The sequence below is a fragment of the Myxocyprinus asiaticus genome, chromosome 34, assembly GCF_019703515.2.
Source record: "Myxocyprinus asiaticus isolate MX2 ecotype Aquarium Trade chromosome 34, UBuf_Myxa_2, whole genome shotgun sequence".
Taxonomy (NCBI): domain Eukaryota; kingdom Metazoa; phylum Chordata; class Actinopteri; order Cypriniformes; family Catostomidae; genus Myxocyprinus; species Myxocyprinus asiaticus.
This window is the reverse complement of record NC_059377.1, coordinates 8,391,841-8,406,421: the sequence shown is the minus strand read 5'-3', so window position 1 is coordinate 8,406,421 and position 14,581 is coordinate 8,391,841.

Below are 14,581 nucleotides of genomic sequence, written 5' to 3'. Positions count from 1 at the left end.
CACTGTAGAATGAGTCTCTTTTGTGTTTCTGTCATCCTGTTATTCTCCTAAATGTGAATCTACTCAGCCAAAACAAACTGCTTTCAAAACTGGACTATTTTTCCATTAAAAAAGTTTTACACCTAAAGAAATTAATAGTGAATGAATTCTGACAGTACAAATAAATTCTTACAAATAGGCTACGGTTAAAATGTACACATGAGATGAATACTTTTATGATATAGAAAAGCTGGTTATGTTTGGAATAGCATGCTTACATATTACTCTTACTACTGTATTTCTGCAGTATATACTACAGTCTGTAGCTGAGCACAGTATGCATGGAATAGCCAGAACACATTGTGCAGTATACTGTATTGCACAATTTGTGCTTGACTTGACCTTCCATTTACAGTTTGACTCATTATTTGATTGGATTAACAAATGTTGAGATATTTTAACTAGGGCTGTAAACAAAAAAAAAAACAAAAAAATTATCGAATTAATTACATGACATGCCGATTAATTAATCAAATTAATCACGTATATCTTTTTTTGCTGAGAATGGCCCCCAAATAGAGATAATTCATATAAATAATGCATAATAATTCATTTATAAATATAATATGTATAATTTCTAAGCTATAATCAATATAAACTCAGCAAAAAAGAAACATCCCTTTTTCAGGACACTGTATTTTAAAGAAATTGGTAAAAATCCAAATAACTTTACAGATTTTGTGAAGGGTTTAAACAATGTTTTCCATGCTTGTTCAATGAACCATAAACAATTAATGAACATGCACCTGTGGAACGGTCGTTAAGACACTAACAGCTTACAGACGGTAGGCAATTAAGATCACAGTTATAAAGACTTAAGACACTAAAGAGACCTTTCTACTGACTCTGAAAAACACCAAAAGCCCAGGGTCCCTGCTCATCTGCGTGAACGTGCCTTAGGCATGCTGCATGGAGGCATGAGGACTGCAGATGTGGCCAGGGCAATAAATTGCAATGTCCGTACTGTGAGACGCCTAAGACAGCGCTACAGGGAGACAGGAAGGACAGCTGATCATCCTCGCAGTGGCAGACCACGTGTAACAACACCTGCACAGGATCGGTACATCTGAATATCACACCTGTGGGACAGGTACAGGATGGCAACAACAACTGCCCGAGTTACACCAGGAATGCACAATCCCTCCATCAGTGCTCAGACTGTCCGCAATAGGCTGAGAGAGGCTGGACTGAGGGCTTGTAGGCCTGTTGTAAGGCAGGTCCTTACCAGACATCACCAGCAACAACGTCGCCTATGGGCACACACCCACCTTCGCTGGACCAGACAGGACTGGCAAAAAGTGCTCTTCACTCGCGGTTTTGTCTCACCAGGGGTGATGGTCGGACTCGCGTTTATCGTTGAAGGAATGAGCGTTACACCAAGGCCTGTACTCTGGAGTGGGATCGATTTGGAGTTGGAGTGTCCGTCATGGTCTGGGGAAAGATGGGGAAAGCTCATCGGACTGAGCTTGTTGTCATTGCAGGCAATCTCAACGCTGTGCGTTACAGGGAAGACATCCTCCTCCCTCATGTGGTACCCTTCCTGCAGGCTCATCCTGACATGACCCTCCAGCATGACAATGCCACCAGCCATACTGCTCGTTCTGTGCGTGATTTCCTGCAAGACAGGAATGTCAGTGTTCTGCCATGGCCAGCGAAGAGCCCGGATCTCAATCCCATTGAGCACGTCTGGGACCTGTTGGATCGGAGGGTGAGGGCTAGGGCCATTCCCCCCAGAAATGTCTGGGAACTTGCAAGTGCCTTGGTGGAAGAGTGTGGTTACATCTCACAGCAAGAACTGGCATATCTGGTGCAGTGCATCTCCTCCTCATGGACTGCACCAGCTAGTGGCCACACCAGGTACTGACTGTTACTTCTGATTTTGACCCCCCCCACTTTGTTCAGGGACACATTTTTCCATTTCTGTTAGTCACACGTCTGTGAAACTTGTTCAGTTTATGTCTTAGTTGTTGAATCTTTTTATATTCATACAAATATTTACACATGTTAAGATTGCTGAAAATAAAAGCAGTTGAAAGTGAGAGGACATTTCTTTTTTTGCTGAGTTTTAATTTAAGGATTAAAATTCAGTATGAAATAAATTGCATTATTGTGGCAGGTGAATAAAGCATTGATTAGAGTAGACAATACAAAAAGTGGCTTAAGAATTCAATATATTGTTTGTATTTATTCTCATATCATTGAACAAGCCTACAGTTGTCGCTCTATTTACACGTATGTCACTTGTATTCATAGTCATAAAAACCGCATTTTCAGGACGCTCTGTCAAGTTAAAAGTAGTGGAAACTTTGAAAATCACGTCTCAATATTCCTGTATTTTGTTGTGCTTCTGCTTCCTCAGAGTGAGCGAATCTCATTCTTTGGCTGCGCTGCCACTTATTCACATGGCTCGCAAAAACAGATGTACTTCAAGGTTGAAAAAGTCAGTGATTTTGCTTGCTGACATCGCCTCTACAACCATAGATATCTATACATAGATACCTTATTAGCAGCTGTTTCTATGGACCACGATACGTCAGCATGTCCGCCATATTGGATGGGTCAAGAGCTGTCCGTCAACACATGAATGTAAACTGACAGATACGGTCTATTGTATTTTCAAGCCAACTTTCAGATTATCTGATTTTCCACAAACATTGGACAATATTTTAGATAATATAAAAAATCCTAAATTCACTTATAAAGACACAAACTGCAAATAAAGTCCTCTACAAATGAAGATATCAATGTAAACATTCTGAAAATGAGCAACCAGTCAGTCAAATCATTACTTGATCTGTTTCCACCAGTGGTGCCTGTATGGCATACCATGAGCTCTGACTGACCTGAGAAATGTTTACTCTCAGAATATTTCATCAATCATGAAATGTGTCCCGTATTTCTGTTGGCTGTTTAAAAGAACTAGCAATGCCCAATTTGCAAATGAATAATTCTTTTGAATCGGTTCTTTTCAGTGAATTAGCCAAACGGGCTTGCAAAACAATCTGGATTGATTCGTGATTCAGTACAATTCGTTCAGAGCGCTCTCTCACTGAATGATTTGGAGCAGTTTCTCACACAGTAAAACAGTAATGGGATATTTACGAATACAGCGCTGGATACAGTTTAAATTTACCTACAGTCAACTGAAACAAAAGGCTTCAGCTAGTGCTGTGTCATGTGAACAAGGGACTGTTCTAACTGAACGTGTTTTCCATGTAATCATTCGCTAGATGGATGTCTTTTGACAACTGTGTCACATTTCGCAGTGTTTTTAGAAGCTGTGTCAAGTTAAAAAGAAATTCTTCAACTGATAAAAGTGCCCTTTATGTTGTGGTGCGTTTTGCTTTTTTAGTGCGAGAACGTGTCTGTTCTGAACGGTTACTGGAAGAAATACTTTAGCCAATAGTTACATGAATGCAACTCATACTCAAGAAAATAAATAAACGCTTATCTCAAAGTCACCAGAATTGAACGTTTTGGTGTTGTTTTTTGCTAAATAAAATCTGCACCGCATCTCACAGGACCGGCACCGTTTAAACACCATGTCAAGTTAAAAAGATCTTCACATTTTCAAAAATGCATGTTGAGACACCTGTGCTCTATTTCATTCTTTGTGCTAAATCTAGATTATTTTTAGCACAGCTGTCACAAAGATTAAACAATCTGAACAAATTCAGGCTGTATAGAGGGGACTATTGCATTGTTTCATATTATTCCAGATTGTTCTGCACCAAGTGAAGTTTCATTAAATAAACGGTAAGGCAATGCTTTTTTTCCCTTCTGCTCTGGAGTACTAAAGGGGCTGCCGTGCCTTGTTAAAACTGTATGTTTGCTGTTTCAATACTGTTAAGAATGTTGCCTATATGCTTACATAAAATACAGCTATACTAGGAGAAGATACAAGGAGAAGAATTAGATAGTAAGCGATTTCGGGGTCGGGTTCGTGTTTAAAATCTGACGGAATTGTTCGGGCCAGGCCACACGGTCTGGGGTTCGGGTCGGGTTTCATTTTAAGGCCCATGCAGACCTCTAGGCAGATTTCTGTGCATACCCTCAGATTAAATCCTGCAGGCACCCATGGTTTCCATACAAAAGCAGTTTATGCAGCGGTCTGAGGCTTCTCCTACATTCTCTTACATTCAAACAGCTCTCCTTGTTGACTGTTCCAAGATAGCCCCACGGTTGACATACCCAAACCAGCTGAATGAGTCATCTATGTATGTATATGTATGTCTACCACTGCTTCAGTAGGTAATGAACCTTGTAAGATCTCTCCTCCCACTTGCAGCTGGTATGGTAGGAACATCCGTACTTTTATTTAAGGAATTTACGTATGTCAGGGGTCAGGATTAACTGCGTAATTTTTTCAACATGTTATTTTTTATAGAGATGCACCGATCTGATAACTGGATCGGAATCGTCTCCGATACTGACATTTTAGACGGATTGGGTATCGGTCCAATGAGCCCGATCCAAATCCGATGCTGTGTGTTAGTCATATTCGTTATTGTCAAGCTCCAATCTGAAAAATAACCAAAAAATGCACCATTAAAGTAGTCCATATGACTCGTGCATTTTACTCAAAGCCACTTGAAGACATACAATAGCTCTGTGAATCGCAAAAGGCTGTCTAATAGGTAAATAAGCAGCGCATTAGTGAATGGCGCTTCTCTGTTGACACAAATATAAGCAAGCGCAGGCTGGTGAAGTGGTTGTGGCTATTTTCATATGTGAGTGTTACTCACAAACAACATCTCAGATGTAGATGCTCAATAGTTCGGTTCACTTATAATATGCATTTAGAATGGCACCAGAGGAGCATTTTACTAGAATTTGAATAAGATGCGAATTAAACCACTGTGAACCCTACATACAGACATAAAGACTTCCTGGAGTGTTCCAATCGTCAAAACAAAAGCCCGATGATTTTCAAGTTAAAGGTGCACGACTGAAATATATTACTGTTGTATTTTAAAATTCTAAAAGTCAATAATAATAATAATAATAATGTATTATTATTATTTAATTTCAAATTATAACAATATTTAAGTTGAATGGGTTCTAAAAATAACTGTGAATAAAAAGTGGACCAACATACAACTAAATTGAACAAAAAGAGATCTGAATCCTTTAAAGTCCAGATACAAGTTGAAAATTTTTGGCAAAAAAAAAATAATAATAATAATATATATATATATATATATACATATATACACTATATTGCCAAAAGTATTCGCTCACCCATCCAAATAATTGAATTCAGGTGTTCCAATCACTTCCATGGCCACAGGTGTATAAAATGAAGCACCTAGGCATGCAGACTGCTTCTACAAACATTTGTGAAAGAATGGGCCACTCTCAGGAGCTCAGTGAATTCCAGCGTGGTATTGTGATAGGATACCGCCTGTGCAACAAGTCCAGTTGTGAAATTTCCTCGCTACTAAATATTCCACAGTCAACTGTCAGTGGTATTATAACAAAGTGGAAGCGATTGGGAATGACAGCAACTCAGCCACGAAGTGGTAGGCCACGTAAAATGACAGAGCGGGGTCAGCGGATGCTGAGGCGCATGGTGCGCAGAGGTCGTCATCTTTCTGCAGAGTCAATCGCTACAGACCTCCAAAGTTCATGTGGCCTTCAGATTAGCTCAAGAACAGTGCGTAGAGAGCTTCATGGAATGGGTTTCCATGGCCGAGCAGCTGCATCCAAGCCATACATCACCAAGTGCAATGCAAAGCATCGGATGCAGTGGTGTAAAGCACGCCGCCACTGGACTCTAGAGCAGTGGAGACGCGTTCTCTGGAGTGACGGATTATGCTTCTCCATCTGGCAATCTGATGGACGAGTCTGGGTTTGGTGGTTGCCAGGAGAACGGTACTTGTCTGACTGCATTGTGCCAACTGTGAAGTTTGGTGGAGGGGGGATTATGGTGTGGGGTTGTTTTTCAGGAGCTGGGTTTGGCCCCTTAGTTCCAGTGAAAGGAACTCTGAATGCTTCAGCATACCAAGAGATTTTGGACAATTCCATGCTCCCAACATTGTGGGAACAGTTTGGGGATGGCCCCTTCCTGTTCCAACATGACTGCGCACCAGTGCACAAAGCAAGGTCCATAAAGACATGGATGAGCGAGTTTGGTGTGGAAGAACTTGACTGGCCTGCACAGAGTCCTGACCTCAACCCGATAGAGCAACTTTGGGATGAATTAGAGCGAAGACTGCGAGCCAGGCCTTCTCGTCCAACATCAGTGTCTGACCTCACAAATGCGCTTCTGGAAGAATGGTCAAAAATTCCCATAAACACACTCCTAAACCTTGTGGAAAGCCTTCCCAGAAGAGTTGAAGCTGTTATAGCTGCAAAGGGTGGGCCGACGTCATATTAAACCCTATGGATTAAGAATGGGATGTCACTTAAGTTCAAATGCATCTAAAGGCAGATGAGCGAATACTTTTGGCAATATAGTGTATATATATATATATATATATATATATATATATATATATATATATATACACTGGTACTGGAACTGGAATTACTGTTAATTTTGCTGCTACATTATCCAGTATACTAGTTAACAATACAGTTTTTCTTAATAAGCTATACATTTATATTGAAATAATGTGTAGTTAGAGGTTTGTGTTTCTTTACATATTAAAGAGTACCCCCAATTAGTTCCACACAATATTGTAAAGATATTCTAAACTGATTATGCAAAAAAAACAACACTGGTATCGGATTGGGATCGGTATCGGCCGATACTGAGATTTCAGATATCAGAATCGGATCAGAAGAGAAAAATTGGTATTGGTTCATCCCTAATTTTTTATATAATTAATCGCACTAAATGAATGCGTTAAATCGACAGCCCTGATTCTTTACCCAATATTGAATAAAAAATGCAAAATAAAAAACATTTCAACCCAAGATGATAACTGCATGTACTCCACTCACATCCAGCATGACTCAAAACAATCTGCTCACCTGAACTATAACGCGATGGGTGAATGACATGTAAAGATAGCCAGAGTTGTCATACAGAGATATTTTTAATTACTTTGTGTTGTCTCTTGGAGTTTCATGAGCACAGAGTCACATCAGTACGTCCACAGCATGAAGGTAAGATCTTGTGTATTTATGAACGAAACTTGTTTTACAATCTCCCCGCTCATCTGCTTTCCATTATGACATCCACTGAACCCTTTAAAATACTCATGGTAACTTTTGGCAACTCTATAACCTGTGTAAATCAACTTCGCTAGCTAATTACTCTTAGACATCAACACCATAAACATCTATATAGAACCGCTAGACCGAAAGGTCAAAGACAAAATTTTCCAGATGGCTGTGCACTAGTTTCTCTGGTGCATAAGGTGCATTCAATTCAATAAATCGAACAGGTCGCCCCATCACAGTAGCTGCCATTATAAGATCACATGACCAGCCATGTCTTGCCCAAGACATTAATAATATGGTGCGTTCAAGCCCTGCTGGGTAGTTCGTATTGTACTTACGATGTTATGTGCGTTCAAGTAATTTTAGTCAGAAAGTATGAACCGTTTTGCAATTTCATATTTTTGTCTCTCATTTTCTCATACTGGCAAAGACAGGAAGCTTTTTTAGCACTAATGCAACAAAATGAAGTGAAAGCCCCACATTAGGTGTGTAATTAATGCTTTATCTGTCTAGTTTATCATTCTCATGCAGCTATATATAATGATGGGGAATGCAGTTTTATTGCACAAGCCTGTCACTGCATAAACCAGCTAAAATGAGTCTTATTGTATGGCAAGCTGTATTTTTATTCTTCATTAAAAGTATAAAAATGCACACAGACTAAACTGCTGGAACTGCACAGTCAAAATCCACAAGCAAAACAGAATTATAACAATTTGCTTCCACTATTATTCTTAAATAGACACACCACCAGCTAAAAGAAACTACAGAGTTTCCCACTTAGATTTATACTATACTTAGATATATTCCTAGATTTATACAGTGCATGCAGTTGAAGAGATGGTAAGTCTATCCCTCAAAGCCTCATTTTCATTCCCCTCAAAAGTCAAAGATGGCGCTTCTGTGAATAAGGTATTTAATCTTAAATTTATATTGCACTTCTCCAGTGATCTGAAGGTTGTTAATCAATGGTATACTGTATGCTTCTGTTAAATCCATCAGTCCACGTTATTTCAACTTCATTTAAAAAAAAATATATAATAATAATTCATGTTTAATAGCAGAATCCCTGGAAAAGAATGGCACTACCCATGATCCCGAGGGGGACAATCCACCAATCAGATAGTCTCTGCAAATAAACCACTCCCTACACTTTTTGCTATAATTTTGCAATAAAATTAAAATATATTTTTTTCTATACTTACAGTATAATCAACAACTTAAAATCAATATTTTCCAATCTTTTTGAATTAAATTACCTAATTTATGGTGCTTCATGGGATTGTAGTTCATTACCTCCTGAAAGACGTTAACAGAGACTATTTAGCCCGAGATTTTGTATTAAAATAAATGGGTGAAAATGGAACTTCCAATAGAGGGCAAGAGTCTGGTTCTGGATGTAAAAATCCCATTAATTTTTCCATAAAAAAATTATTTTCAACGATAACTTATAAACCTTTAAAGACAGATCTACCATGAGCTCAGAGGTTGTTAATCTATGGTATATGCTTCCGTAGAAGCCATCAGTTTGCGTTATTTCTACTTCACTGTTTAAAATCATGTTTGATAGTGGAATTCATGGTAAACAATTACTACCCATGGTCCAGCAGAGAAAGATCCACCAATCAGAGAACATTGCCCGTGAACATTTCCCGTGAAATGTGCCCAGGAGTGACTCCCCAATCCAATAATGCACTGTAAATGACGCAACCAAGTCGGTTTCTCTTCACCCTTAAACTAGTTTTATATTTGTACATATTGGAATATTTTGCAATAAACATAAAAGATATTGTTTCTATACTTATAATCAACAACCTAAAATCAATAGTTTTATACATTCCATTGATTTTTTATTTAATTACATAATTCACAATGCTTCAAAACAAAGTTTATAATGTTGTGATTCACCTCGGAGCAGGTTTGTTTGATTCATGGCTTACAACTTTTTTATGGAGTATTTTATGAAAAGCCTATGGAAGAAATTAATGGGAAAAAAATTGCCAGAACCCAGGCAGCTATAAAAGTTGGCAGGCACTGTTGCCCTCTATAGATGTAGCAAAGGAAGTCCTGCCTTACAGGTAAAAGAGCCAATCAACTTTCAGATACAGACATTGACTGTCAGTAAACTCGAGAACACGCATGCACATTATCTGGACTAGCCTGAAAAATAGCGTTTTGTTTTTTTGTTTGTGTTTTTTTTTTTTAGCATGATCTGAGCTAAAGAAGCACAATTTGTTTATACCATTGTTGTCAGATTTAACTGATTATTTGAAATATGTTCTTTGATCGTAATCTTCACCAACTGATTTGGAGATTTCTGTCTTTCATTATGCAAGTATATTGGAGCTGTAATTTTATACTGCTTGTTTATATAGAAAATTGCTGCCTGGAAGCATTCCCAAGATGGCCACTGAGTGGACTGGCTTGCCTTGAAAGGGACTTTGATGATAAATACACAGTCTTGTACCTTCATTTATTTTATTTTTTTTACTATTATTTTGCTCCAAATATAATTTTGTAACCTTGTGATTAACCAAGCTACAATGTAATAATGGCCGTTTTACAATCTGTGGGTGTTTTCAAACCGGGATGGGCGTTTCTAAACTATAAAATGAAAGTATGGAATCTCAATGGTTTGAAAACGCCCACTGATTAGAAAAAGCCAATTTTTGTTCTGCAGAGACATAAGTCTCTGAAAAACTCATCTGGAATCAAGTCGGCTGAAAAAAATGGGCTGCTTTCATCACAGACATCAACCACAATTTACAACTTGCTAGTCAGTTGCATGTGATAGGCTATTATTGGGAGGTACTCTGGAGAGCATTTGATTGGACAAATATCTGTGTAGTGCAAGATGAGTAAACAATATTTCTGGTTCGTTTTCCCAGAAGAGAACAACTAAAAATTTTAAATGCGTATTTGTACTAAAGGTAAATTTTGTCAGGTTTCAGGCATACAACAGCATATTATAGATGATTTTGAAAAAAATAATTATGCCTTGAATATAACAGACATAACAGACTAAGGGCGTTTTCACACCTGGCTCGTTTAGAGCGTTTGTTTCGGAGCCTGGCGCGTTTTACAGAACACAGGCAGGATGGCGTTAGCAAATTTTTGACAAATAAAAAAACATTTTTACGTGGCTTTACTCTGCTGTTTGTGTGTGTATGCGTGTGTGTATGTGTAAAAGAGGCAGAGAGAGAGAGAGATCTGTGAGATCAGGAGATGGAGAAATAATGCAAAAGCAACTAATGATGTATAAAAATAACCATCATGGAAACTTTACAACTCATATCCATCCAAGTGACGGATCATTTGTATTTGGATCACAACCTCTAACTGGCGACGCTCGAGAATTTTCTCAAATTTGTAATGGTTGACAAATTTTTTACAATCATATAATTTTAACCGGTATATCAATGGATGAGCTTAATCTGGAACAGTGAACAAACATAGTGACCAATAAGGTGACAGCTTGCTCACATGTGACTTGTATTGACATAGTTTAGGTCCATTTTGAAATGCTGCCTTGTGAAAGCAAACCGAACCAAGAAGAAAATGCAACGTAACAATTTAGTCCCCATTTTGGAACAAAGCAAATGGTCTACAGGTCTGAAAATGCCCTAAGAACCACAAATTGTATTTAACCCTTGTGCGACCTTAGGGACATTTTTGTCTTTTTCATTTTTGTTTTTTCGATCATTTTGGACACTTTTGATGTCCAAAATGTTTTTGTTGTTGCTGTGAAAAAGTGAAGTAGCCTACTCCATGCTGCAGAATTTGCACCAAGGAACCAGGGGCCTCATTTATTAAACCTATGTACGATCAGATTTGATCCTAAATTCCTTGGGTTTGATCCTACATTATAAGTGAGGAACAAATCAGGATTTATAAAGGCAGAAACTGACTTGAAAATGTTCTAACTGACAAGCATGTGTACAAACGTTTTTTTGTGCTTAGGCTCCGGTATGCCAGTGTGTGCTGACTTGATTTTTTATTTTTATTTTTAGTAATGCAAATATGATTAGTCAGTGAATGACTGAATATATTAACAAATATTTTAGCATGTTTATGTGAACAAGAATATTCCGATACGAGTCAGAATGTGGTAGGCCTATTATTTAGATGATGTGTGCTTTATTTTAGATATCCGCTGTAACTGAATATTTTTTATAGTAATATCTGCACGTTTCCATAATAAATACATTTTAAGACCTACGAGATAGCAGGAAGGTGTAATACACGGTATGTTATAGGCTATATCAAGCACATTTTTGGAGTGAGGAGGAGGAGGATATAGTCCTTAACCCTTGTGCGACTTTGGGACATTATTGTCTTTTTTATTTTTGTTTTTTTATCATTTTGGCTGTGTTAATGCCAATGGCATAAATTTTGCCAAAGGTGTGTATTTTTGGGGGATTTTTTAATTTTTCAACCTCAGTTCCTATAATACATCTATAATGCACTGTGTACATAAAATAGTTACACTCAGGAACTTCAGGAATAAATGTCCCCATTGAAACCCATTAAAACTGCAGTATATGATCCCAGTGCCATTAAAGTATAACATCATGAATTCTATTATATTATGCTTTCATTCCGGAGCCCTGGCTTCAAAATTTTAATTTTTAATATTTTCCACCAGATGGTGCCATTTTTCTCATGTTTAGCCAATGGAGCAAATACATGCTTTTTTCCTATTTTCTGTTTGCTGTATTATAGAGCACTGCAGGCCAATTGAATAAACGATGCAGCTAAAATTGTTTGGGTGTGTTGGTATGGATGTCAGTGTGTGTTTTGTATGTGTGTATTGAAAAATTTGTGTGTGTGTGTAAAAAATAACAGTGGCATTAAAATCCTGAAAATGAATGAATATTTGGTAGTTATGATCAGGACTGATGTTGGTTAAAAAAACCTAAGTCAGTAAAAGTGGAAAATAATAATATATAATATTTTTATGGCAGTTATTTGATGTGGACATTTTTGTCCTCTAAGGTAATGAGTGAGGTTTTTTTGCACACACACACACACACACATAATAATAATAATAATAATAATAATAAATCAAAATCATTGTTGTTGCTAATCACTGTCATATCCCAGACTGTGATAATCAAAAAAATAAAAAAATAAATAAAAAAAATAAATAAAATAAAACCCTCTAAGCATTTAGTACATGGAAAATAATTCCTTTTTTTTTTCTCATAAAAACAACAGTGGCATTATATAAACAAACTGGCATTTAAAGGGTTAAAATCCTGAAAATGAATTAATATTTGGTAGTTATGATCAGGACTGATGTTGGTTAAAAAAAAATAACTAATTGAAAGTGGAAAATAATATTAATATATAATTATGGCAGTTTTTTGACAGACATTTTTGTCCTCTAAGGACCTCTGAGTAACTTTTTTAAATTGATGCACAAGGGTTAATGTGGTGTTCAACACTTAGAAATAGAAATAAATTAGAGATGTATACAATACAAACAGCATTGGAAAGTGAGACATTTTTAGGTAAGCCCTATAAAGTTAAAGGCTATATAATTTATAATTCATAATTCTGAGAGGAGATGAGAAATCACTGTTTATTTCTGATGTTTTTATTGTTAGTTTGGACAACCAGGTGTCATCACATCATGGTACATCCTTCAAGTTAACTGACAAAACAACAGATGCAGCCTCTGTTTTTACCATAACATCCATATGAACATTTACTGCCAAAGTAGACAGCCCAAGTGCTTGACCAGCAGAAACATTCACAGACATCTGCGGCTCAAAAATAAAGCCTCATTTCTCACTATGCAAAACTACAGCAAAAATAGCACCTGTAGGGAAGTATGACAGGTACTGTGTAGTCCAGACATTAATTATAGAAAAACAAAAACAATTTAAAAGAAGACCATATAAGTTAAATACATGACATCACGACAGGAACTTCTAGTGAATTCAAAAAAGGATGCAAAAATGCTGTTGGCTCTTATATACTTGTTTGATTTGCAAAATGACAAGACTATTTGTGAATTGAAGTTTCTCTGTTACTGTGTTTTTCAGTTCGGAACAGCACACGACTACATTAGCTGCATTTCATCTCCAGTAACACACCTATGTGACTAGTCCAAGTGCTGTTTGTAAGTTTAAATATTACTGAAATAACCATTGTAAAAATGGAAAGAAGCAGTGCTAATAATGGAGCATTACTGCCAGGCAGTAACAGTCCTCACATGTGGACATATATAATATTGGACACATTCCACTTCAAGTCCTCTTTAGAAAAACATACTATCATCCTTTAAACAAAACACACACTTAAAGGGATAGTTCACCCAAAAATGAAAATTCAGTCATTGTTTACTCACCCCTATGTTGTTATAACCTCATATGACTTTCTTTCTTGTTCTTAACACAAAGGGAGAAATTGTGAAAACAATCTTGTGCTCAGTGATGTCATACAATGGCAGTTTATGGTGACCACATCTTCAAGCTTCAAAAGAACGCAAAAGTATAATTCAGAAGTCTAATAAATTATTACATGAGACTCATGATTGTTATGAAAGCATACGATAAGGTTTGGTGTGAAACAAACCTAAATCTAATGTATTATTTAGTTAAAATTTCCACTGACCGATGCTCTCCTGTGCATGTTCATGAGTCTGCACGTGAGCAACAGTAGTTACACAGCACGCGCGAGATGGGGCGTTCAAGCAGAAACTTGTATTGTTACGCTTTAACGGGACCACCAGCGATATTAACAACAGAAAACACATCATAGCTGCACACAAACCAGAGAACAAAACTTACAAACATGTCTGAAGAGTTTATAGTGGAAGATTAGATGCATTTTAATGTCCAGCCTAATTTGTTAGAACCGGAGTCCGCAATCAAAAAGTGTGATGGAGGAGGCTGAAGCACCTATCAGTACCGCTGCTTCCTATTTGCATGTTACACAGTCTGCGTAGGGCACCAACTCCCTTTACCTGAGGGGCGCACCAGAAACTCCACCGGCTGCCCTTACTCGTACATTTTGCGTTATTCAAGGCCCAAAGGAAGTTGCGGAAAACAGACAATCGCCTCGCGCTCGGACCACGAACACATTTTGGACCGGTACCAGTTCATAGCGAACAGGGATACCGTGCGCGACGCTAAATATTGAAACCAAGCGATCGACAAAATGTCCCGTTGTTCGTCACAGCTGCTTAGGACAAAATACTCTGATTAACACAGAAAATATAACTTTTATTGCGTGTCCTTTGACGTCCGAGTAGGACACGGTGTGACTGTACCTTGAGCCAACAACTCTTCAGACATGTTTGTAAGTTCCGTTCTCTGGTTTGTGTGCAGCTATGGTGTGCTTTCTGTCGTTAATATCAGTGGTG